This window comes from Labrus bergylta, chromosome 11, assembly GCF_963930695.1.
Source record: "Labrus bergylta chromosome 11, fLabBer1.1, whole genome shotgun sequence".
Taxonomy (NCBI): Eukaryota; Metazoa; Chordata; class Actinopteri; order Labriformes; family Labridae; genus Labrus; species Labrus bergylta.
Genome location: NC_089205.1, coordinates 28,270,606 through 28,296,805, shown reverse-complemented (window position 1 = coordinate 28,296,805; position 26,200 = coordinate 28,270,606). Strand labels below are relative to the sequence as shown.

The following is a 26,200-nucleotide window of genomic DNA, read 5'->3' as shown; positions in this document are numbered from 1 at the left end:
CTTCAGTAAAAAGACCTCAGAAGAACTGTTCAAGAAAAGTTGCAGGGAAACATTTTTACATCTTTTTGCTTCTGAATGCTGTCGACGTCAGCCTCTCGCCTCTCGTCTGGATTTTGAACTTCATCCAGTTTTGGCTTTGTAACTAACAAAGTGGCAAACACTGAATAAATCTGGCTGATAATGAGTTCAGAAAGCAGTCGAGACATTGATGAACCATCAACAGACTTTATTGGATGAAATATTCAGACAGTGGTAATAAGACTGTGGACTGACTGACAGTGCAGCCTGCAGCTTCAAGGCTTTCATGCATACATATGAGCGCTCCCCCGTTGGTGAACGCTCCACATGCAGCCGGGGTTCTCTGACGCCTGTGTCAGACTCCTGAGACGTGTGTGTTTCCCCGCTCCCAAAAAGCTCAGCCTGCAGGCTTCAGCAAAACCCGCTGGAGGAGAGACCCTGAGAGCCTGCAGTCATTATCTGTGAGCTCTCAGACCCCCGGTGTCTGACACGTTTAACCCTCAGATCACAAGGTACCAGACGAACAACTATGAGGTCATTGCATCAACATTACATAAAAAAAGAATTAAAGGATACATGATGTACAAAGACTAAAAAAAACAGCAATAAAAAATGTATTTTGAGTTAATTATACAACAGAACATCGTGTTAACCGAGCGATGAAAGGAATCACTAAGTATATAAAATTAAGTTTCAAAATCATGAAAAATGAAGCTGGAACGTCTGCTCGAGGATGCTGTGGGCGTGTCTGAAACCACACCCACTCACAGGAAAGACACGCCCCTCTATCTCCTCCTTTTCCCTCGCTGTCATTGGCTTTTTGTCCCTTTAACTTTTGTTTCCATGATTGGTCTGATGGAGGTGAACAAATCGCCCCTCACAGACTTGATCCTTGATGCTAATCCTGTTTCTCTTTATCTTCTACATTGTGTAACAGAAACACAGAATCTAAAAATCAGAGTTTTATTTAGAGCAACAATGACAGCCCCAAAAAAAAGCAAACTGTAAAAACAAATCAGTGAAAACAAGAAGTGAAGAAACGAGGCTAACGATGACAAAAGCATCCTGGTACCAAACATGACGGTGTGCATCGTTAAAGAAGTTGAGCAGGAGGGTAAAACACGATCATGAAAATCATGAAAACATCTAAATACTTCATCAGTGTGAAAGTTATCTAACGGTGTGATGTAAGAAAACCAATCAAATTACATATTTTTATTTAAACAAGATCTGAAAAATGAAAATAATAAGAGAGAGATTGAGCTCTGTGCTGCAGTCAGTTATTTATAGATGTATGACGCTCATTTCCTCTCAGCAGGTGCTGAAGTGAAAGTTCACCTCTGACGTGAAGGCTCATGGCTGTGTGTGTGTGTGTGTGTGTGTGTGTGTGTGTGTGTGTGTGTGTGTGTGTGTGTGTGTGTGTGTGTGTGTGTGTGTGTGTGTGTGTGTGTGTGTGTGTGTGTGTGTGTGTGTGTGTGTGTGTGTGTGTGTGTGTGTGAGACTCTTCAGGTTTGTCTGTAACACTTATTGCCCATTTTTATTTAATCATTTTACTGTTGTTAATTTGGCCGTCAGCCAATGAGAAAAGAGACAAAAAAAATCTATAAAACATAAAAAGATCAAACTCATATTGATTCATTTGTCAGTTTTTATCGACCCACCAAATTTAACTTTTTATGAAACTTGTCTGATAAGAGCCGTGAACCCGTCAAAAACACCCTGACTACACATATTCAACCCAAAAAGAAGGTTTGAAATACGTTTATGGGACATTAGTGAACATGATCAATTACACCTCAGTTCCCCTCCAGGGAAAGAGACAGAAAGAGTCGCCATCTTTACTTTTATTTTGAAAATACACATTGATAGAAGGTCAATGGACCTCATTATACCCAAGTTTGAAGCATTACATATATTTAGCAGAAACCAGCATCTGAGTGTCACAGAGAGGTAAAGCTCTTCCTTTAATATCATAAAAATAAAGACATGTATAAATCATAAACACTGGATGATCATCAAAAAGGAGAGAAAAGGGAATTCAGGACACTTTTAGAACCTTGTTTTTGCTGTGCGGTATCAAAGGTATTTTTAGCCCCGTTCTCGTCCGTTTGTTAAGTTCTTACCTCAATACTGATCCTGACAAACCAATCGGGTAGCCTCAGGCTGCATCTAAAAATCCTCACCCAAAAGAAAGAGGCTCTTTTGAATGTTCAGAACTGGATGTAGTCTCTCTTTTAAACTTCTGAGCTCTTGACTTTTTTGACCTGCTTTTGCTCTGTTGCTGCTGTCAACATGCAAAAACAATTAATAACAGCTCTTTATTTTATTTTTATTTAGGAGAAGATATTCTTTACAAATGCACAAACATGCACAAACAGGATCCTATGGCCAAGCACTAATGTGGCCATGCTGTATGTTTTGTATGCACTTTATTGGCACTGGAGAATATTCATTCAGAAAATAACTGCTGATGTAAACTGACCAATTTCTAACCTTTTCCTTTATGAAACAAAACATAATCGTCAGTTTTAAGAAACCTTATGGGCATGAGAAGTGTAAGAATATCAGAGTACTGTGACAAAGTGAAGCTTTATTGTGCTGGTGTGTCTAGTGTTAAGGGGAAGCACACCCTGAATCCTGCAGCAGCTTATCCTGGCGTACCCCCGAGCATTCAGCATTCTGGCCCCCAAACGTTGAACTGTTTGTCTAATGATGCTGAACAAGATGCTTCAGGCTCTGGGGAAGAGCTGTGGGCAATCCTGTCTCCCAGAACTAACAAGAACCAAGTCAAAAATATAATTCAAGTTTCTGATTGAACAGCTTTGGTGACAATTCTGCAAACAAACAAAAAAAGAGGGAATTTGTTCGGCAGATATTCTGAGTGATGACTTCACTGAATTTTCTCTAAATTTGATTTATGTCACTGGAGTGGAGATGAAGTTTTTTAATAATGGTTCGTTGTGTTCAGTGTTGCATGATGTGTTTGTGTTTGTGTGGCCTAGAGGATCTGAGGAGGTGAAACAAAGATCTGTGTTTATCACCACAAAATGTCACTTCCTCGTCTGTCTCCCTCGTTCACATACACCTTTTATTTTTGTACGTCTTCACACTGTTCAAATAACCCTGAACATACAGTGCACACATGCAAACACGTCTGCAGACCTTATGTCAGAGTGTTAAACATGTCTGTGAGCTGATTAATGAGTTATCTCCTCCGGTAGGAAGTAAAGGGTTGAGGCTGTGTGTGTGTGTGTGTGTGTAAATGTGTGTGTTCTCTAACTGTGCATGTGTGAGGCCTGCACCTTTGAATGGATCTGTGTAGTTTCCTGCGTTTAAATCTCAAACTGTCAGTACAGTACTGGAGTATTAAAACTCAGCCCTCCAGCAGCTTTTAGTGTCTGCTTTCATTTCAGCACCATGGAGAGCGACACGCTCACCATGACAGTTTGTCAGGAGTCTTTCCTGCAGTGTTTTTAATTTTAATTTTATTTCAGCACCCTGGACAGCTCCAACAGACTGGCTGCACTTTATCTGTTTCCTCTCAGTTTAATTTGTCCAAGGTGTATCAGCTAATTCTTCAATTTGTAGGAGTTTAATCTGTGTGACAGGATCCCCTGTTGTAACAAAGGAAAAGAAAACAATTGAAAACTTGTGTTTTAAACTCATTTATGCAGATTGTGGGTTGTGCTAGTTTTGTGCACAATAGACAGTCAGAGGGTTATCTGGACCTGCCAATCTATCAGCTGTTCTAAAGGCTAGATAGAGGAGATAATATCTACAATTCATTTTAGCAGATGCTTTTAAAGTGACACACATCTGGGAGTAAGAACGACGCAAGCAAGGATCTAGAAAGGAGGAAGCAACATCAGTAAGTGCTGTCACTGACAGCTAGCTGTTTGTCTGTTGGCGTACATGTGTCCCATCGGTGTATCTGAAGCAATCATCCACTCCAAGGCCATTTCAGGTTTAAAAACACAAACAACTTTTATCCCAAAAGTGTCACAGTAGGGGTTAGGTTGAAGACCAGCTGCACTACTGCATTTAAGATAATCTGCAGGGTTTTGATAGTGCATGTAGCAAGACCTGCCAGAAGGGAGTCGTAAAAAGTCAGTGGGTGATATAACAAGAGCCTGTGCAGCATGCTCTGACAGGTGAGGTGTGAGCTTTGCTGATGTTGTACAGGGAAAATCAACATGACCGGGCAATCAAGGCCACTTGAACATTTCTTGTTAGCTGGTCTACACTAAACATGGTCACTTCCAGTCCCAGAAAAATAAAATGGCCAGAGTGGAAAATCCAAAATGCCAAACGTGAGGCTTTTAAAAAAGCAGTTCAAAATCCAAGAATTCATATCAAATTGGCTGCATCCACTTCTTAAAGGCTTTATATGTGATTTTTTGATCCAGCAGATGTCGCCCTTGAGCACCAGCATGAACCACCTGCATTGTTGTGTTAGCATGCTAATGCTAGCGATCTTTATTATGCTGGTATCTTCACACTGCATGTAAATTGACCTGAAATGAGCGTGATCTAGAAACACAGTTAAGCAGTGAGTACAGTATGTTATTCTTCTTTTCTCTAGTCCCTCAATTAAACAACGTTTATACACGAGGGGAGGAGTCAGCCGGCCGTCTGGGCGATGTAAACAAAGTGAAGATAGGACTCTGAAAACTCTGAAAACATCACAGACAGTGGGACTCGGGTGTTACACCCATTGTAGACAGTCATGACTGACAGTTATTTTCAGAGGATATACTTGATTTCTACATTTAAGTGTGAAAAATCACATAGAAAGCATTTAAGTACAATTTATGTTTAACACTTACAACTAAATACCAATTTATCTTTAGCAGACATGTCCCAAGGTGAGAAAAATCTCAAGTTTCTGACAAAGAAACAGAGAGAGAGAAAAGCGACAACCGGGTTTTAAACAGCCAGTAAATACACATTGATTGGACACACACATACATGGCATCAAAGAGATGGACAAATGGACACAGAATCACAAGCCGCAGGTGCAATAATGCATGAAAGGTCAAAAAAGCAGAATGAGGTGGCCAAAAGAAATACCAACATAGCACAAGTGTCATTTTTCACACTCTTGTTCACACACTCGCGCTCACACTGGGGAGCTGGGTTAAATAAAAACATAGATCGTGTTTTTAAAAAATGGCACCTTAGATTGTTATTTTGTAAGAACACTTGTCTGGATGGATGATTTATGTTCTTTTATTTCTCTGCAGGAAGGAGAAAGCTGACCTGGATTCATGTTGATTCTGAAGCTGGAATTTAAGGGGGGGGGGGGGGGGGCTGCTTCTGTTTAAACATGGTAATGGATGCACTTCTCAGCCGTGTGGTGGTGACAATTTTCTCCCAGGGGTCCGATCAGTCCTGCAAGGTTTCTGAGGCTCAGAATGTCCTGTTATCACAAACCTTGAAACTGATGGTGCCGATCTCTTATACTGCTCATGCATGATGATTCTGTGGGTCTGAAACGATTAATCAAGTGCAGGGATGTTCTCTTCTAAAGGGTAAAAAATCTCCAATAAGGTTTATATAACCATCATTTTCTGAAGTAAAGGTTCTTTGAACATGTTGAAACTAAACACATTTCTCTTCATTTCCAAAGTCATTAAATCACATTAATCAATATGTTGGGTTGAAAGTATCAGATACTCAAAATTGTAGGTATATTGAGAGCATATTAAATACTTACAAACTGACTTTCAGAGCAGATTTTCCCATCAGAACAATGTTCTACTCAGACACACCTCCTTCACCCCTCACCTCCCCCCTTCCATCCTGCCTTCACACTTCTTCGCCCCTCCCTGTCCTGTTTTACACACAGGGTTATGTATGGTTGAGAGAGCAGCAGATAGTGATCATACAGATCTAAAAACACGATTCTGTGTTCAATTTCAAGTGAGCATATTCATCTCAAAGCTGATTGGGTTGTTATCCGTTTGTCTTTTTAGAACATATAGGAAATCTTTCCATCTTTACTCTTGGAACAAAACGCCGTCGTTATGCCCTATAGACACAGCGTCCCTGTGTGGGCGAGGTCGTCGTTTATACCCCATGTGGTGGGAGGGGTAACAGTTGGACAAGGAGGGGTTCACTCAAAAGAAAATGAACATATGAAGCCTCTGAAAACACAAGCAAGCTGAAAGAAGGGGCGGTGTGAACACATAGCTTAGAACAACAACTCCAGAGGGAGTTTGAATTACTCCTCAATATGTTTTTAATGAATCTTTTTCTGCGTGAATAGTCAGAATGTTACATATTAAATCTTTAAGGCTTAAAGAGAGTTGGCTTGGAAGGGAAAAAGTGGCCAAAGCACGTTGCTCTAGCGACTTAAATTCGTACATTTTTCATTGTCTTTTGTTCCATTCATATGAGTAGTTTGGTTTTTGCCCCTGCTGACCCTTGAAATGAGACACACAGTGCAGTAACAGCAGACAGACAATTCATTACTGTGGCCAATCAGGAGCTCTATAGGCATAAACACGACCTCATCAAGTCATTTATGTCTCAGCCAGCTGTTAACAAATGCCAGACATTCCCAGTGGACTGTTAACACACTCCAGTCTACAGAAACAGTGGAGCTGTAGCTGTCAGGTGTGTGGACACAGCAGCCCCAGTTTGGTGACATAATGGGATCGGCTGCAGAGAGAAGTAGACCTTTGTTGCTAACTTTTTCTCTCTGCCACCTGAAATTGAAAGAATACATGACTGTCCTGAAATTCAACTGTTCCTGTAGTTTATGTATTCATTTAGTTTTAGGATGGTGAGAATTCAGTACCCCCCAGAGAACTGTCAAAGGGCTGCTACCGCGTCCCCCCAAAGGCTGAAAATGAGACCTAAAACTACCAAACTACTACCAATGAGATCGAATCAGAGGGCAGCGTGACCCCACACTCTGCAGGGCGAGACATCCTGACTCCTCTCTGATATCTGCTGATGACCATCAGTGAAGTTAGCTTGTGAAACAAAAGATGTTCTAACCTCGTCTATTGCTCTCTAATGTGACTGACTCTGCAGCCGACAGCAGCCGGGCAGATTCAAAACGTATTTGCACTTTCAAAGATGTAATAGTAAAGGACGTACAGATACAGATAACTGTCATTGCTGACTGAGATACAGTCAAAATGTAGACACAGATATGGAGCACAACACACCTTCACACATTGAACCAGATGCATCATTTGGAGAAGGAGAAGCTGTTGGTTAAAACAGCATCAATAGTCATAATAAATCAAATGAAATTGTGCTCCCTGGAAAATAAAGCAATCTCATTGTTATCCCACCGACTCCGCCCGGCGACAGAGGAGATGGAGCCATCTGATGGGATGTAAATAATTCAGAGCGATAGATTATCTCGCTTTTATGACTAGAGTTGCAGAGGGAAAGGCAGGGAGATGCTGACTGACACACACACATACACACACACGTGTTGTCACCATGCAGATCCTGCACAAACATAAACACATACTGCAGACTTTTTGGTCCCTCAAACCCCAAAAAACTGACTTAGTATGCTTGATATCTCTGCAATGTAATCCAGTTTTAAAATCCCATTAAATCAAACTTAAGATTCAGGTAATATCTATTTTGTCTTGTTAAATTTGTACCCTGATTGTGTTTGCATTCACAAAAAGGTAATTTACATTTACAACCTTTGACTCTTCATTAACAGAGCTGCAGAGAGGTCAGATCTCATCCTGACATCTTAGTATAGAAACATCATTATTAACACCAGAGGTCTGTGAGATTGGAACGTCTAGAAAACTTTTCAACCACATTTTAGTCCAGTGTCAGCAGACGTCTTTGGACTAGTAAATCACAGAATCAATGCTGACTGGGTTCTCAAAGACGTACAGTACATCAGACAGAGGAGAGAGAGGGCAGAGGGAGCACAGAGTCTGAGTCCTGGGAGGCTCCTCTGATGTGCAGTCAATATGAAATGAGCTTCATAGAAAGATTAACAGCAGAGCGCTTAATGTTGGCCTTGGCAGCAACGTGAATCAAATCAGGAGACATTCAAATCTTCCTGGAAAAATAGTTCAGAGAGAAGAAACACTTATGGAGTCTAATGCTTAAAGCCGTTTGAGATCAGCTGACGTCTCAAGTGTCTGAAAGAGGGACGTGGACGATCAATGCTGAGTTGAATGCTAATCTCTCTCCCCGTTCAATACGGTCTGTATCATTTGATAGTATGGAGTGTGGCCTTGACGAGGATGTGCTTTGAATCACCTGCTGGTCTCACCTGATTGAAAGGGGAATCTCTTTTATGGTCCAGCCTGGAACGTCTTCCTGAGGATTCATGCTCACAGTTTGCTCTGTCTGTGTTTACTCGGTCTTTGTCTCAAGTCTCAGACTGGATGGACTCTGGATTTTGAAGTCAAGGCTATTTTTCCCACATCGTTACTGTGATTAGAGGGAAAACACCTTTTTCTAAAAGAAGGTATTACTTAAATTAATTTGTAGTTGGATTTTTATCCCCCGGTAACGTCTGCAACCTTCCCGTTGTTACTGTCTGACTCAGAACTTCCACCAGATACGAGTGCATTGTGTTTCCGCTCCGGTCTGTGCATCCTCGTCCTTCAACACCCACAGGCTGCGTTCTCAGTGTGCAGCCGCACTGGAGTGCAGAGAAAAAGGAATTCTTACTGTAATTTTAAAGATTCACTCATGACAGTGCGAGATAATACGATGCATGTGGTATAAAACTCTATAAAAACCTTGCATGTCTTGGGGCGCTGGTGGCGCAGTGGTTAGTGCGTGTGCCCAAGCGGGCGGCCCAGGTTCGAATCCAGCCTGTGGCTCCTTTCCCACATGTCATTCCCCGCTCTCTCTCTCCCTGATTTCCGACTCTATCCTCTGTCCTATCTTTACATTAAAGGCAAAAAAAGCCCCATAAATAAAAAAATAAAAAATAAAATTGCATGTCCAGGGGCGCCTGGAGCCCAGTGTTGAGCGGGCACCCCATGTACAGAGGCTGCAGTCCTCAAAGCGAGCGGCCTAGGTTCAAACTCGACCCGGGCCCCTGCATGTCGTTCCCCTCTCTCTCTCTCTCTCTCTCCTGGATCTCAGCATAATCCTTTTGTCTAAAACTTTGAAAACAAACCTGTTAAGGTATCGTGAGGAGTTTCTGTTCTTAATGTTAGACATCATGTTCAGCTAAATGAAGCAGTGAACCGGGGGAGGGTGGGGGGGTGTTTGGCGTTCACGTACAAAGATAAGAGCTGTGCGTGCTGAAGAGGACGCTCTGCTCTTGTTTCTGTTTCCAGGCCGCTGTTCTCTATCTCTTAATTCTCAGAGAGTCAACGCTGCCTCCAAACTTTTTTTAATCTGTTCCCTCCTTTGTTCTTTATCTGTCTCCTTCACTCTCTTAACTCTTATTATGTTCTCGTGTTAGCTCTGCTTACCCGCCTTTTTGTGAAGCTTTTTTCCTCCCTGTAGATTATGCACACATGCACACACCCCCCCCCCTCTTTTTCCTTCCTTCAAGGTTCATAATGAAACCTTATCAAGGCTTTTTTAGTCTTAAAACATTTTGTTCCTATCCATGAATCCCTCAGAGATTCCAGTGAACTAAGAGAACCCAGCTACACAAGGACTCGATTTAAGTTGAACAAATAATCACTCCGACTGAACCAGAGAAAGAGAAAACTGCCTTAAAATGGAAATCTGAGACAAGGACGTTTTATTTTTAGGATGAACATGTCACCACGGGGACAATATGACACCAAAACTTTAAAAATCAAGTTTGAAATCTGAATCACTGGAAGACACGACGATACAAAGCTATCGGTTCAGAAGTAGAACAGATTAAATGTCCCTCAATTGAAAAGTAGCTTTCTGTATCAGAAGTTAATAAGAAAACCTCAAGAACAAAGTCCACACTGCAGAGACACATCACATCAGAATCTATACTCATGAAAGAGCTCATTGAGACAGACGACTCTGATGATCTCTGAGACGTGAGATGAGTCTGTGTGTTTTTAGAAACAGAAGAGTCATGTTACCTTCTATCTATCCTTCATGATTTCATTGGGTTAGGGTTAGGGTCAGGGTTTGTGAAAAATCACATATAAAGCCTTTAATCAACCATGTTATACTTCTGACAGACAGGACAACCAGGTGCAGCTTTCTCAGTCAAAATGAAAGTTTCTTCAGGCTGACCACATGATGACATAAATTCACTCACTTCATTATCGAATGTAATCTGCAGACAAACGAGTGGAAACTGTTCAAAAGTAGAAAACAGTCTGCTATTCTCACACAACTTTTAAACGCTGCTACCTGTCCTCTTGGGCCAATCACAGAGGTGCTCTGTCCTCTTGGGCCAATCACAGAGGTGCTCACTCCTCTTGGGCCAATCACAGAGGTGCTCTGTCCTCTTGGGCCAATCACAGAGGTGCTCTGTCCTCTTGGGCCAATCACAGAGGTGCTCTTCTGCACCACTTTGACTTCAGGTGAACTCAAGCTCGACTCCCCTGGAGTAAATGAAAATAAAGCACGGTCCAACAAAGGAAAATACTGATCAAACTTCCCGACATATGAGGTTTAATAATGAACCTTTTAGTTTACTTGAAACTGAAAAACAAGTGAAGAATAACTTTTTAAAGAGCACATGTATTCACACATAAACATTCACATAAACATTGATTCATGAACGAGAGGACTTTAACATTCATCAGAGAGAATCTACAATTTGGCAGAGGAGACAGTCGGCTTGATGACGAACCAGAAAGGATTAACTTAACACGATAAGAAGAACTAGAGAAGTGATACCTGCCTTACAAATACCTTTTAAATGAAAACAAAGGATGGCATGACTGCACGAATGAGACAAAAAGAAAGTTTAATTCTGAACAGATGTAATTGTGCCGCTCAGAAAACAGCGTGTTGTTGCATCACTGCTGTTTGCCTTGCATGTAAGCATTATGCTGGTTTTAGATCCATGCATACTGTTAACGGTCGTAGTTTTCCAGGACGTGTTTGAGACGGTCTGCAACTGTTGGAAGTATTAATATCTTGATGTCCAGCTTTTTCTAATTCACTTCAGGGAGGGAAGTTGTTTTTAAAGCTGTACACTGACATCACATCCGTCTGGACTTCAAAATAAACTGTAAGAACAGCTGCTCCTCCCGTCCCAGCTCATCCTCCACTCAGTGAATATCTGTCAGTATGAGGGCGTAGCTTCCGCAGCAGCAGAGGGGCGGAGTAGACTAAAGTTAATTCATCCCAATCGGACTCCAAACTGCAGCAGATTGCACCGAGCTGCAGAGCTTTAAGGGCTTTTTGGAGCTTGAATATTATTAGTGCAATATGATTTGGAAAGTGTACCTTAAGATTCTTACTGAGTGTTAAGATCTAGATGATGAGGAGGAGATAGAGATGTAAAGATGGAGACAAATGGAGGTGACGTTGATGTTAATCCAAAGCAGCCACATGTGGACAGAGTTTGAAAACGTGAGAAGTTGAAGATGGATTGAGAAGGAAAGAGACAGAAAAAGGCCAAAAGATAACTCTGACCCTGTGATTCCAGTGAGTTATGAGAACTCAGGAGCGACACGTTTCCCATTCAGCGGACGCCCAGAAACCCAATTATGTCTGAAAAGCTTTAATGTCTCCTGTTACACCGCGGGCGACGCCGTCATTCAGCTCGTTCCTCCGACACATTGTGAATATCAGCCGCGGCTGTTAAACACCGGGCGACTATCAATGTCCTTACGAGGCAGAAAATGTTCAGTCACCCTTCTGCTCTGAAGACTAAAGGCGCCCAGCGTTTGATGAATGAGAGGCGATTACACAGTTATTCTCTGAGTCTGGGGAACGGAGAAAAGAATGACAGTCAGCTATTTGTTGGACGGCGGTGCTGATAAGCACTCGGCTGTCTGAGGGGCCTGAACACTTAAACAAGTCGAGAGATGATTAATGGAAAATGAAAAATGTGTTTAAACACCTGCTCCTAATGTGAGCTAACATTTTCTAATTTACATTTTGAGGCGCAAAAATGGAACTTCAGGATTTTTTATTTGAGCCTTAAAGGAACAGTTCACCTTAAATCAAGTCGAGGTCATTTCTCCTCGCCCAGACGGCCGCTGTTCTTTAATTCCATTAGATCAAATTCAGCTTTAGTGCCGTTGCATGAGTAATCGTATCGGGCAACGAAATGCAGTTTAGCATCGAACCAGAAGTGCAAAAAAGCTTTAAGGTGCTGAGTGAAGTGCAAAGTGAAATGAAGAAATGAACTAGAAACTATAACAGAAACTTTAAGTCCCCATGAAGCAGAACTTCTAGAGTATCTCTACCGTGTCATGAAGTATCTCCAACTCAAATGGGATAGAGCCAATCACAAGATAGAAGGCTGGACATAACAATGAGATGAACATGATTGGATTGTTAGCTGTGTAAACACTTTTTTGGGGCTTTTTGTGCCTATAATGGAGAGAAAGGACAGTGGATAGTCAGAAATCAGGGAGAGAGAGAGGGGGGAATGATATGCAGGAAAGGAGCCACAGGCGGGATTCAAACCTGGGCCGCCCGCTTGGAAGACTACAGCCTCCAAACATGGGGCACACGCACTAACTACTGCGCCACCAGCGCCCCGCAACAACGCTTTTTAATTAATTTAAGTTATTTAACTGTTTTATTTGGGATGCTGAAAGAGCACAAATTTAAATCAATTGGGAGTTGTCTATGTTATGGCCTTGCATTGGACACCTGACTTGACTTTTAATGTGTTGTATGTTTGTATGATGTTTTTGTGTGTATTGGGCATGCATCTACTTTGTGTTTTTGATGTCTGTTACTTCGATGTTTTTATTATTTTATGTGCCACTGATGTACCCAGGTCTCTCTTGAAAAAGAGATTCCAAAATCTCAATGAGACTAGCTGGTAAAATAAAAATAAAATAAAAATAAAGGGACCATGTACAATATTAAACATAAATGTTGCCATCTGATGCATTGTATCAGAGTTAGCTTAGAGCTAGTTTACATCTGCAGTCCGTCTTGGTTGAAGAGTTTAGTGGAAGCCTCTGAGTGCAGGATGAGTTATCATCAGACACAGGAAGAGAAAATACTCAGATAACGCTTTATTGAATATTTGAATATTTGGCAGATAGGGGCGGCTGTGGCTCAGTTGGAGTCGGTCGTCTACTTATTGGAAGGTCGGGGGTTCGATCCCCAGTTCCTGAAGCCACATGTCCGACGTATCATTGGGCAAGACACTTAACCCCAAGTTGATCCCGCTGCTTCGTGATTGGCCGATAAATGTGTATCAATTTGTTCCTTCTGATGGATCCTTCACACACCAGCCTCTACCATCAGTGTGTGAACATCTCGGTGTGACCTGAGTGATATCTTCTTCGTAGTTAAATGTCACTAAATTCTGTATTCATCAGTTGGAGAAAGTTAAACCCAATAAAGTTCATTTTCCAGAGCGAACGCAGCTTCAGTTGTTCTCGCTGATGAGGCTCCGTGGTCAGGTGAAGTCGTGAGTCTCATCAAGCCAACCAGAAAAAAATGAACTCACACTCGCCAGTTTTCCAACCCGTCCTCCCTCCCCGTCTCTGTTTTTTTTTTACCTTCATCTTTTCATCCCTCTGCAGCGCTGAACTGTTGTGGGATTTTACTTTATTTTATTATTTTATTTCATTCCACATTCTGGCTACAGTTCTGCCTCTGATCAATAATAAATCAAACAACCTGAAGGAAAAAAAACACAGTCAGCATGCAGAACAACACACACACCTACACACACACACACACACACACACACACACACACACACCTACACACACACACACACACACACACACACACACACACAGTTTTTCACTGTATTATGTGGGGGAATAAAGTTGCTCAGACTCACTCAGCATGTGTTTGAAAGTAATTGTGTTTCTCATGAAGCCGATGTAAACACTTGTTTTCACTGTTTGTGTGTATTGTTGAATTGTATGAGTATTTTACAGGTGTGTCACAGTTTTATCAAAGTATTTTAACATCCTCAACAACTGCTGAGGTGAATCTTTCAGCCTTTTTCACGACTACAACATATTCGTTAATGGAGCCAAACATGCGCACAAAGCTTCATAGGTCAGGTTGAGTCAGCAACAGGGTGCAGCTGTTCTTAAGCAGCATATTTACTGACAAACATTTGCAAAACAGAAAATACTGTATGACAAAAATTGTCCTTTTCATGCAGAAAGACGGTTCAGAAAATCCAACAGAACAAGCATTTCAGTTCAGAACAAACTTCTTTAATTTCATTTTGTTCCACAAATGTTGCACAGAGTGAGCCCTCTTTCCAACACTAAATCTTTGAAAGACAAAAATGCAATGAGTGAGGCCTTACACTATACCTTTCAGTCTTCCTGTACAAAAATAAACGTCCTCTGATGTAATCAGAGCTACCTGCTGTTTGTCTGTTAATGTTTAACACTCGTCCTGGATGAACAATAATCTAAATTCATTTTTAAATCTTGTGTTTATATTTTATTTTACACAAATAGCCTGTTAACTAAATTATAGGGTTTATCAACATTTCCCTTTGCTTTCCCAGATCTATTAGTCTCTTAATTATGTTGTTGTGCTCTGTTATTGACTTTGATCAGAACCCCATGTTTCCAGAAAGCACAGCACTTTCTCCCACCCGTCTTGTATCTGAAGCAGTAAACTTAGTCTGCTCTCCGTTTGAAGCCAAAGCTGCAATATTGGAGAAAGTGGTCAATGTGCTGTCAGTCATTTTTTTTATTACCAATAATTTTTCCTGACATTGTCTCCTGGGTTAATAACGCTTGACCAGTCATGAGAAAGTGAAGGACATTATTTAATTTTTATTTTTTTTATTGGATGAAGAAATGAATCTCTGTGGAATAAATCTACAATAAAAATCCCCCAGAAACAGTTTGAGTAACAGAAGAGTCAAACGAGTCTACATGCATGAGATGTACACTGGAAAGCAGTCAGCGTGGTTTGAATAATCAGAGACTTGTTTAATGGTGAAATATTTATTTTTAATTAAAGTGATATGATAAGCCCGCTGAAGTGAAAACTCTGCGATCCTTTTTGAGGGTGATATCGTACTAAGGGCTTAGAAAACAAATTATATTTGAGCAAACAGATGACCTTTAGGTTAAAGGCTCTTTAAGTTGTGATGCACAGTACTTTGCAACTATTTTATGTTCATGTTCAATATCTGTCCAATCAGTTTCCTCTCTGTAAACTCAAGTATTTTAGACCTGAATGGATTTCATCTTGTAAATCTCATTGGGGAGAAAAAGCTCTGTCCAAATTCAATGATGGACTTAACTCTGTAACAACAAGGGCCAATCACAGCCCTGATCAGCTTCTCCCGACCAGTCAATGAGGTGCTAGCATTTGGTCGTATACGACTCTCGCAGTTAAAGCAGAGCCATGATCCTAGAGCCAAACTTCATGACTTTGTGAAGCAGCTTTGTAGCAGCAGACATGTCTTTTTGATGTGTCTCCCCCTCCTATCATGAAAGATATGAACGAGAGAAACGTCGGCAGGAAACAGCTGCAGGCCTCCTGCTGCCAGGAAAAAGGCTGTTTGTTACGGTTTAGCTTGTTAGCTAGTTAGTTTTAGTTGGTGGTGCATATATCTGACTTCAAGTTCTGTCTATGGGGTATTTAAAGGTAACTTTCTTCAATTCTCCATGCTGATTTAACACGTACAGAGTGAGACCTCCCATCCACTCGTACAGTGTGAGTAGACATATTTACAAAATCAGCGTTCAGCACAGTCTTAGTTTGTCTTTCACACAAGCACAACACACTAAAGGGTCCAATCATGTGAAGTCAAATTACTGTTTTTTGTCAGGTGGCTTTGAAGAGAGCAGTTTACAGCTGTTTCTGGGGGAAAAGGGTCTACCTCTGCAGGGATCCTCTCTGTTGTGTTGTCAGACACTTAGAACAACAATCTGAGGCTGTCAGCGGGGAATAAACATGAACTCTGAGTGGATGCACTTTTGGGTTTCATCTTCTCTAAAAGGCAGGATAGTGTCCTGGATATTTTAAAGCATAACATTTGTATCTTCAGAGGCGATATTCAAACATCTGCAAACATCTGTGTCAGAGTCTTCCCTTTTAGGAGCGGTGCTGCATGCTGCACAATAACATGTGTGGCCCCACAATGATATGCACATGTGTACAGTGTTATGACTTGAGGGTCAGGGCCACATCAGTGTGACCCCGGCTCGTTGTGTTTCGCCCGGCGGTCGAAAAAAAACAGAGAATTTTCAAAATGGACATTGTTGTGAATGAAGATGATTACACGGCAGTGAGGGAATGCTTCTCTCCCCGCGGTGCATGTGTGTGAGTGTGTTAGGACTTGACATTGTGCACATTGAGCCATGTGTACGTACTTAAGCCTGCAGGATTTCTTTGTGTGTGTGTGTGTGTGTGTGTGTGTGTGTGTGTGTGTGTGTGCATGAACAGTGGAGTTTGTGTTCTTGCTCTCAGGGTGTAAGCCTTCTTTAGATAAGCTATCTACAGCACCCAGACACTGTAACACAGCACCAATACACACGGTTATCTGTGCTACTGTGGACCCCAGGGGGGGAAAGAGACAGAAAATGAGGTGAGAGTAGAGGAAAGAGAGCATGAGGAAGGCTGTGCAAGAGGGAGGAGAGAAAGAGATATCGGCAAGAAACAAGAGCAAACTGTTTTCATTTCAGGTCATCAAATACGGGCAAGCTTTTTTTTTCATGCATTTTCAGCTTCTCTGTCATCTCTCCTGGTTGTGTTTGTTTGACTCATCCATCAATCCCCTCCAATCTTGTCACAGAGAAAACTTCTCACCCTTAAACCAGTCTTTCCCAATCCTTGGGGTCCTGACTCACTCATGGGGTCGCATGGAATATTTAAATATCGATCAATACAAAATATATTGTATATTAAAATATATGAAACACAGGCTACTGCGGACCATAGCTAATGCCAAAACAATACGCTTTCAGAGCCTCAGCCTTTCTTCCTCTGTCCACCATCATAAACAAGGACAAGTCTAAATGTGCTCTTCATGAATGTTCACTTTCAAAACATTAGAACTATTACAATTCACTTAGCAGACGCTTTTCTCCAAAGCGACGTACATCAGAGAGTAAGAACAACACAAGCAAGGATCTAGAAAAAAGGGAACAATGTCAGTAAGAGCAAACGATCAGCTTTGAGTCTGATTGGACACACAGGTGCTGACAGGAAGTGACCAGAGGCAAAGCACAACATTGAGGGCAGTTCTTGAGAGCTCTAATCAGTATAGAAACCATCTTATAAGTCGTCATTATCAAACAAAAACCATCGTCATTACCATCATCATCATCAATAATATGGAGACCATCATCATTAAGTTAGTAGGTATTCATGACAGAGCTGTGTATTGCTTACGTGTTGTGTGAATGTTTTGGATGTCTGGGGTCGCCAGAGTGTTGTGAAGTCGAAGGCGAGCAGTTTTAATTGCACAAATACGTTTCAGTATTGAAACGATGGCAACATATCGAACAAAAATGACGAGCAGACTGCTGCTCACTGTCTTTCCTCTCCTCAGCATCTTATGAAATGGATTTTCTTTTTTTGAAGTTTGGCCCTTTTCAGTACTATAGTTTATTAAAATAACGGAGAGTGTGACGGTTAAAAACACGTGTTAAGTATTGACAGTTTAGATCAAAATATTCTGCTTTAAGTCTGATTGATCCTTCGGTCTGTGCTGATCAACATCGACTGTTACGCTCTCAAACAACAGAACATAAGATCACAAAGCTGAAGGCCAGAGTTTAAACAGTAATAAGACGGGTAGCTGAAGTGTCTGAATCATAGAGACCCCTGAACAAACTAAACCGCTTTCTCAACTCGGCTGTATTTAGAAAACTCCTTTCACACTTAAAACATGTTTCAGATGGAAAATAACAAAAAAGAAATTAAAGGCGATAAATACAATTACAGTCTTAAATTATTTAAATTACAGCTGCTGATTTCAACCCTTCAACCTGTAGTTACATTTCTGATTGGTGCACATGAGAACGGGGCGAGATACCTGTGGCTAAGCTGCACCTCCAACATTCACAACACAGAAGACAAAATGACAAATGTACATTTATGATGATAGAGAGTCAAATATTACAGCTGGGACAAAAAGCATGAAAAAGAAAGTGTCATGAAGGCCTGAAGGAAGGTCGATGTTGTGAAACTGCAGAAGAAGAACATAGTGTGTGTGAGAGAGAGAGAGAGAGAGAGAGAGAGAGAAGGGGGGACGAGGAACTGGATGATACAAGAGAGGTTGCTGTAAATAAAAAAAAAAGTTGAGGAGATGAGGGTGATGAAAAAAGGAGAAGAGACGAGGAAATGAGGGCAGAGGAGTCGAGGAGGGACTGTTGGGAGTTGAAATGTTAAAAGAAGAGAGGGAGGGAGAGGGTGATGTAAGATGAGAGAGGGAGAAGGCAGAACATGAGGAGAAGTAGATGAGACGACTGAAGGCTGTGAGGGGAGACAAATGATAAGGAGCGACAGAGGAGGAGGAGGAGGAGGAGGAGGGAGGTCAAGGAGGGGTGGGTGGGCGGGTGACGTCAAAGAAGACAGAAAGGAACTGGAGAAAGAGAAATGAAAGAGAGAGAATAGAAGTTAAGTTGAGATGAAACAAGAAGGGGGAAGAGCAATGAGAGTCTGTAGCTGATGAAAGAGGAGAAGTGAAGAATTGAGTGACAGTTAAGGTTTTTTTTTTGTTTATTACATTTCATCCCCCAAATTTTCATCATCTGCAGAAGATAAAATCCGTGTAAGACTCTGAGCGCGGTTAGTTTGATCTTTTTTAATTCAAATTGTGTGCTACAAATATTCCCTCTGTATCTCGGCGATGCTCTGAAATGAAAATATAATCGATTTGTGACGTGCTGCACTTCTTTCAGCGCAGCTTGTTCTCCTGATTTTTAAGAAGAGAGGGAATCTTTTTTGTGCATTTAGTCCGCACTAATAAAGAAGTGAAGACACCAAATCGATCATATCAGGGCTTTTTATACACCAAGAACAGGGTTTTCTAAAATTACAGTAAGAGTGCATCTTCTTCGCTTCTTTTCACGACTTTCTCCGACAGAGAAACGACCACGAGCTGATTGTTCAACAGCTTATTTACATCTTCAGTTTACAATCAGGCGGCAAACCCTGATCGCTTTAGTCATTATGAAAGGAGCAAAAGAGGAAGTCAGACGAGGTTGTTCAGAGAGAAGTAAAGTCCATTAATGCTTGTTTTATTGATCCTTGCAAGAAACCTAACACAACACTGTGAATTAGTATTTGAGTGTAATTCACTTTCTGAAGTGCTATGTGCATTTAATTTTTTTTATCTGTAAATTTTATTTCATTCAAACAAACAATAAAGTTAAGAAAAACAAACAAACATAAAATCTCAAATGTTGAATGAAAAGGAGCAGAAAGGAGACTAATCCCTCTTTGACAAAGCATTAATTAAAACAAAACAAAACACTTAATTCAAAAACAAGTACTGTACTCTGTCCTTTAAAGAGGACATATTATCCTCCTTTCCCACCTTTTCAAACAGTCCCCCGTTGTGACCCCCCGGGGGGGTTGTGAGCCACCAAGAGGGGGGGCCAGAGCCACAGCTGAGGTGGAGGTCGGAGCAGGCTGTGCATGAATGAGGACGGCGGTGGTTGTGGGGCCGACACAATCCGATGGCGGTGGCTGGGCATCAGATGCTGGATTAGTGCCTGAAACATCTCCAGGTCCAGTGGCCGTCCCCAGTCTCTGGAATCCTTTTCATTCTTTTTGAGGGTCAACCCCTGCTTCAGTCGATGCTTAATTGTGAGAAATGTTATTTTGACCCCACACTGAAATGTTATTTTTGTTATTTTGATGCTGCTCGGTTGATGTTTGCGTGTTTTTCCAACAGAAGGTGATCACATACTCGCCCTCACTTATCAATCTGGTGTAGAAACCAGCGCAGATTTGGGAGTAGAAATCATCGTACGACAGAGTCCATGTGGGACCTATGAAACATGCGTATCTGGCTGATCACGGCGTACGCAAGACCGGGTGTTGATAAGTGTGGCGGCTGGAAACGATCGTCATTTAAATATCACGCCCCTATTTATTCACAGTTTAGCCGTCCTCGCCCCCAGAGTTTACAGCATGGAGATACTTAAAAGAAGCAGCTCCCGGAACCGACCGGAGGATGCCAGCCGGACCCACCTGAAATTATCCCAGATCATGGAGCGAGTGGCTTTCTTCATCGGTTCAGCCTCAATATCAGGCACAAGTGGTTCAGGCAAACCTGCATCTGTGTCGGATAACGTCTTCTGCAATGGCAGCTCGCCATTAATGAGACTTTAAAAGAGAAGAGAAACCTGAAACGTCCTGCATCACATGAATAAAGTGTTTGATCAAACGATGAGACTTCTTTCCAAACATAAGAATTTAACACTTACATTAAAGAAGGTCCTGACGCTGTCTTACAGCCCCCCGGATTTCTTTATTCTTTATTTATATGTAGTCTCTGGCCTCAGGGTGTCTGCTGTGCGCAATTACGCATGTGGCACATCAGCGTATTTATTAGTTTAATCTCCGGACGTACAGATTAATTATGATCTAATGTTAATGTTCTGTATTCCTAAATAGTTCATATTTCAGAGGCTAAAGGTTGTATTTACTATCCTCTGGAAGTTTTTCTGTCCTTTTAAAGTAACGGTTTTTAGTTTTTCTGTTTTAATTTGTCTCAGTATTTTCTGCAGTGATATTCCTGTGCGCTGAACGTTTAACATGTAATTACTGAAAGCAGCCTCTTTTATCTTTAAAGTAAATCGATTAAACAAACAAAAATTAATCAAATAAAACATAACTTAATAAATCACCTGACAGCTCGCGCTGCTCAACATTATTTAAAAAGCAATGTAGCCGACAGAGATCATTTGAGGTGAAGCGTAATATAAAATATATTTTAGATGCCATATCTTATCTAACAGTAAATCTGTGAACCTCTATCTATCCGTCTTAACAAGCACTGTTATAGTGTGATCTAATTATTCTCCCACACAGACAGATTCGCTGCAGGGCAAGTCCACACTGAGTTGAAAATGTGCGTACACAAACTGACACCTGGCGTGGGATTTGAGCGTGCCCTCCGCTCACGTCCAATTTGATAAGTGCCGAACTTTGCGTGGAAATGACCGTACACCCATTTTTCTGCCGTACGTACGTTTGATAAGTGAGGGCCAATGAAGCGAGTGAAGTGGGGCAAAAATCAAAAAAAAAGTTTAACTTATTTATTTTACTCCACATTACCAACAGCATCTCGTCCTGAGAGAGAAACAGTCACGCCAGCAATACAAAAAGGGTAAAGGAAGACGAGATATTTGAAGACAAACACAGCCTGTAATGGAGCACGACAGATGTCTGTCTCATGCAATGCAGGAGGAACTCTGGTATGTTTTAAAACCTGACCGATCGCTTATTCTGGGATCTAAATGTAATCTAAAATTCAGATTATTACTTTTTTATATTACAGGGACGTTGCATATTAATAAACATTTCGGTAAATATGCCAGAGTTAGCCAAAAGGAAAATTTACATCTGTTGTCCCCAAGGGGAAACCTCCGGTCTCGAAAAATGAAGCCTATGTGGAAGTACAAAAAACTGCAGTTCCTCGAGGTTCCTCTTGAGGCTGGCTGCAGAAGCGCCGGAAGTGCCATAAACCCACAGCCAAAAAAGCCTGTATTTACGGACCTAGCTTGTTTAGCGTTAGCTTGTAAACCAGTCGGCTAACTGTGTAGCTTATTATTTACGGTCAATGGTTTAGAAATGTTTGTTGTTAAGATGTTGATAATGATGAGTTTGTGTGATGTTAGAAGCTAAAGGTTCATCTCGGTGGTTAACCACAGACTGTAAATATGGTTATCTGACGTTATGATGAATGTTTTACTCCACGTAAATGTGGACATTAAAAACAAACTTTGTGTAGTAATTATCCGTCAGTAACATAAACTGAACTGAACCTAATGTGCTGTGTAGGTTATAGAGGATGACATTAAAGTTACATGGTTGATGTAGTGTCTTTGATTTGAGCAAACTGTTAACAAATTTAAAAAACTTCACTTTGTAAGAGCATCTGTAACCATTAAGAACTATATTAATAACCATATTAATTTTCACTGAACTCATACACAGAATATAGCAGTAGAAATATAAAATATAAATAACATGGAATGAAAATAAGATATAAAGCACATAGATATAAAGTATAAGAAATAGTTTGAAGAATACAGCCATGTACTGAGCTCATGTTAATAATAAATGAGTTACTGTATGTTCTGTACTGAAGCACAGAGAGTTGGGACCTGTTAATGATTTAAATAATTCAGGTTATATTTGTTTCATGTTAAGATGAAGTACTATCCACAATAAACTGCTTAATTTATCCTCACACAAAATCTGAGACCATTTGATGTGGAATATCATTGTGTGAGTGAGAGAGCTGAAAACAGCATGATTACAATAATGTTTATCTTCTTAACTTTGAATAGATGTTGATTACCTGAATACTGGACCTTTGTTGTCTGGGTAGTACACTGTTGAATTTATAAATGTGCTCTTACACACAGATGAATACAGAAAAATAGATGAGAACAAAAAAATGATTTAATGAATAACTGATATTTTCTCTCTTTCTTTGCCATCCTGAAGACCCCTCACTAAAAGTCCATGTTCTCCTGGATCCATGTCACATGCTCGAGCTTCTTCAGAATGACTTTTCAACAGTTGAAGTTCTGCTGAGAGAAGATGGCCAGCAGATAAGACAGCAGTACATGAAGGAGCTCCACAAGCTTCAGGAGGAGGAGGAGGGTTTGCACCTTAGAAGACTGTATTCATGCTGTTCAAATAAAACTAGATCTCCTCCAAACAACTTGCAATCAAACCATTTTCTTCCCATTTTAAAACCCTTTGTCCAGTTTAGATGGGAGAAGTTGATATTATGTGATATTGATCTGTGAAGACTACATTTCTAAATCATTTTTAACTGTGTTTTTATTCACAAGTTATTGATCTTATTTACTCTCCATGTATCTTGATTTAAGAATGGGGCTGTGTTTAAGGTCATATTTTTGCAATGACTCTGTTCCATCCCACTTTCAGAAATGAACTGCATTAGTATTTGGTAAAAAAAAATGTTGAAAGAATAAGAAGTTGTGTAAAAGTAGACTTCCTTCCCTTAGCTATTGAGTTGAGCATTAATGCACATTTTAGTCTTGTCATTTTAAAATCTGAAATATATACTCATAAGTAGACATAAAGGAGTGCATTTATATAGAAATATTTATTTAATCTGAAAAACAACATTAAAAAAAGTCTGTTTTTACAGCAGAGATGAACATGTTTACAGCTTGGTACAAAACAAACAAATAGGTGTGATTAGCTCATGTCTGGATGGACACACACTGTACGGGGGGTGAATGTTTTGATGACTCATCAGTTTTGATTTGATGAAGGATAAGAGTTATTCACAATAAGGCGTGTAGCTGACCAGCTTGACAGGTGGGCGCGGTGTAGCGGTTTGTCAGGAGGTTTAAAACCCGTCTCAGCTCTCAGCCTGTGGGTGACATCACTCAGGCCATCCGGGGGAGACCTCCCTCACAGCGAGCTGTTGAAGAGAAGCAACTGAAGTCCACCCCAGAAGAACCAACAAATACAGATGTTGTTGAGGCTCAGGTTTCTTCCTCTGTCTCTGCAGCTCTCTGGGCACCTCGACGGACCAGTCACCAATAATCCACACTGTGTCTATAGGAGAAATACAAAGGTGTTCAATTAATGCCTCAGACAAGACAAAATGTACAGTTAACTACATGTGACAGCTCAGGCTGTTTTTTTGTTATGAGCCACATCTGCAGGAATAATATTGAACAAGGTAGCTGCAACTCATAATAATTGATGCCAGTCTTAAACAATATTTTTTCTAATACTTAAAGTTTTTGGTGTGAAGCTGACACTGTCCACAGACTCCATGACTTCACGGGGTTCAATAGAAAACAAATGTCTTATAATAAATACTAAATAATTATTTTTCAATTGTCATGTTCACCTCATCGCTGTTGACATCAGTAAATATAAGACACAGACATTCCTCTTTTTGTCAGAACAGTAACATGAACTGTATGCTTTGTAATATTGATTTCTTCTGGATGTCTCATATTTATTTACAGTTTATGGATAAAACTTTGTTAATGTATTGCTCTGCTAACACTGACAAAGTCTAACTGCTCTGACAAATAACTAATAACCATAGTTGTATATTTAACAAAGTGTAGTTTTAAGACTTTAATTAAATATTTGGGTTGAATATAATTCGTTTTAACTGTGTTGTAGAAAAGTTAAATGTTAACTTACTGTTTGTAGAGTTTTCTCAGGATGAGCAGGAATAGTTGATGATAGCAGCCTAGCTGTTAGCTATGCTGTGAAGTGGACTGCTAACGTTGAGCTGAATGGGCGGAGTTAAGTCCCGCCGGTCCCGCCTTACTGCTGTCGTTAGGTTGATCCGAAGTTAGGTTGAAACTGCAAATCCAATATGGATGCGGCCGTCGATTGGACTCATTTTCTGCCTATGTCACAGACGGGTCAGGGTTCGTCCAGTAATATTTACAGTCTATGGTTGTCCCTGGCCAGATTTTATAGAAGGCGCCCTAAAAAAACCAAATTCAAACATTACTAAAAGCTACAAAAATAGAAATATCATGACAGTAATTAAGCAGACAGGTGAGCAGCCACAGGAGAAAATACATAAACCATGCAGGATACACATAAAGCAGCATTTGGTTAATATAAAAAAATGTCTCTCATGCAGGACAGACACGGAGCAGCATTGAGCAGATAACAATGTACCAAAAAAAAAAAAGTATTAGTAAGTAAATGTAACATGCACACATGTAACACTATAGACAATACTTCAGCTGGAAGCAGCAAAAATGGCAGAATTGTTTTCCTTGCAGACAAATGCACCTGATAAATGAACGAGTGTCCATAGAAATCTCTTCTGTTGCTTCTGACAGACGTTTATGTGCAGGTGCAGATTGTTGTTCAATGTGTGCATCACTCAAGGGATCTTTTCTATCAATTTGCAAATGAGAGACATTTTTTTACAAGCAGTCAAAAAAAAAGGTACTAAATTGCTCTTTTCAAAGCCACAAGGCTCCACTGACAAAAACACTGGTTTTACTTTGCAGAACACAGAAGCTGCAGGTCTCCCAGGGTGTGTCAACTCCCCACCCATTGTACCTAAACGTCTTCTTCTACGTGTATGACTTAAATGCACAGGGTGTTTGTTTGATTGCATGCATTCTGTAAAGCACTTTGTAAGCTTGTTTAAATAAGTGCTTTATAAATAAAGTTATTATTATTAATATTATTATTTTGAGGCCACAAATTATTATTTTTCGTGGCCATGAGCTATACAATTTTCCAAGTGGATTTTTTTTCTTCACAATATGTCCCCTTTAAAAACTTCCCAACCCCATGCTGAACCTCTGACTTGATTAGATGGCTGCTAGTCAATTTTCACAGAAAAGAGTCTCAGTCAGTGACAGTTACTGACACATGTAGGAAAGGGTCAACACAATAAACTTGAGCTTCACATTTATTGATGTACAAATTGATTTATTGATTGGTTTAAAACAATTTAGAGTGTCTAATGTTTAATTGAAGGGGAAACCGAAGCACTCGGAGTAAACCCGTCAGAAGTGGTAAGGAGGGCAAGAAGACAGAGGTAACCGCTGGGTCGCCGCGTCGTCTTCTGCACTCAGATGTGGAGTCTTTAGGGAGTTGTTTGGTGTCACGGGGTCAAGGTCGGATAAAGAACTCAATGAGTGGCAGAGGGTCACAGTTTTATGGGGGAGATTCAGATGTCAGGTGGTGGGAGTTCATCATCCTTATTCTGATAGGGCTTCACCTCTATGGAAGCGGTCTTAACCTGTGGTTTGCTCTCAGAGGAATTACCAGATGAAATATTCTGTGGGTTGGGTTGTTTGGAGTCTGGTGAGTGAGAGGCAGCCTCCTGGATGGAAGTCTCTTCCTGTGTAAGCAGTTTATGATCTTGCTTCTGCCATATACTTTTTAGTTTGCGCCAACCGAGAAACTTACTGGGTTCTGACTTCGC

The 26,200-nt window shown here is 40.7% G+C and overlaps 1 long non-coding RNA gene across 1 annotated transcript; it reads right to left on the bottom strand.

The window, feature by feature from the left end:
* Positions 1-23,352: 23,352 nt before the first annotated feature.
* Positions 23,353-24,833, bottom strand: LOC136180535 (uncharacterized). The gene is made up of 2 exons (XR_010667156.1): positions 24,439-24,833; positions 23,353-23,832 (listed from the first exon to the last, which is right to left on the bottom strand). It is a non-coding gene; the product is annotated as an uncharacterized lncRNA (long non-coding RNA).
* Between the last annotated feature and the right edge of the window lie 1,367 nt (positions 24,834-26,200).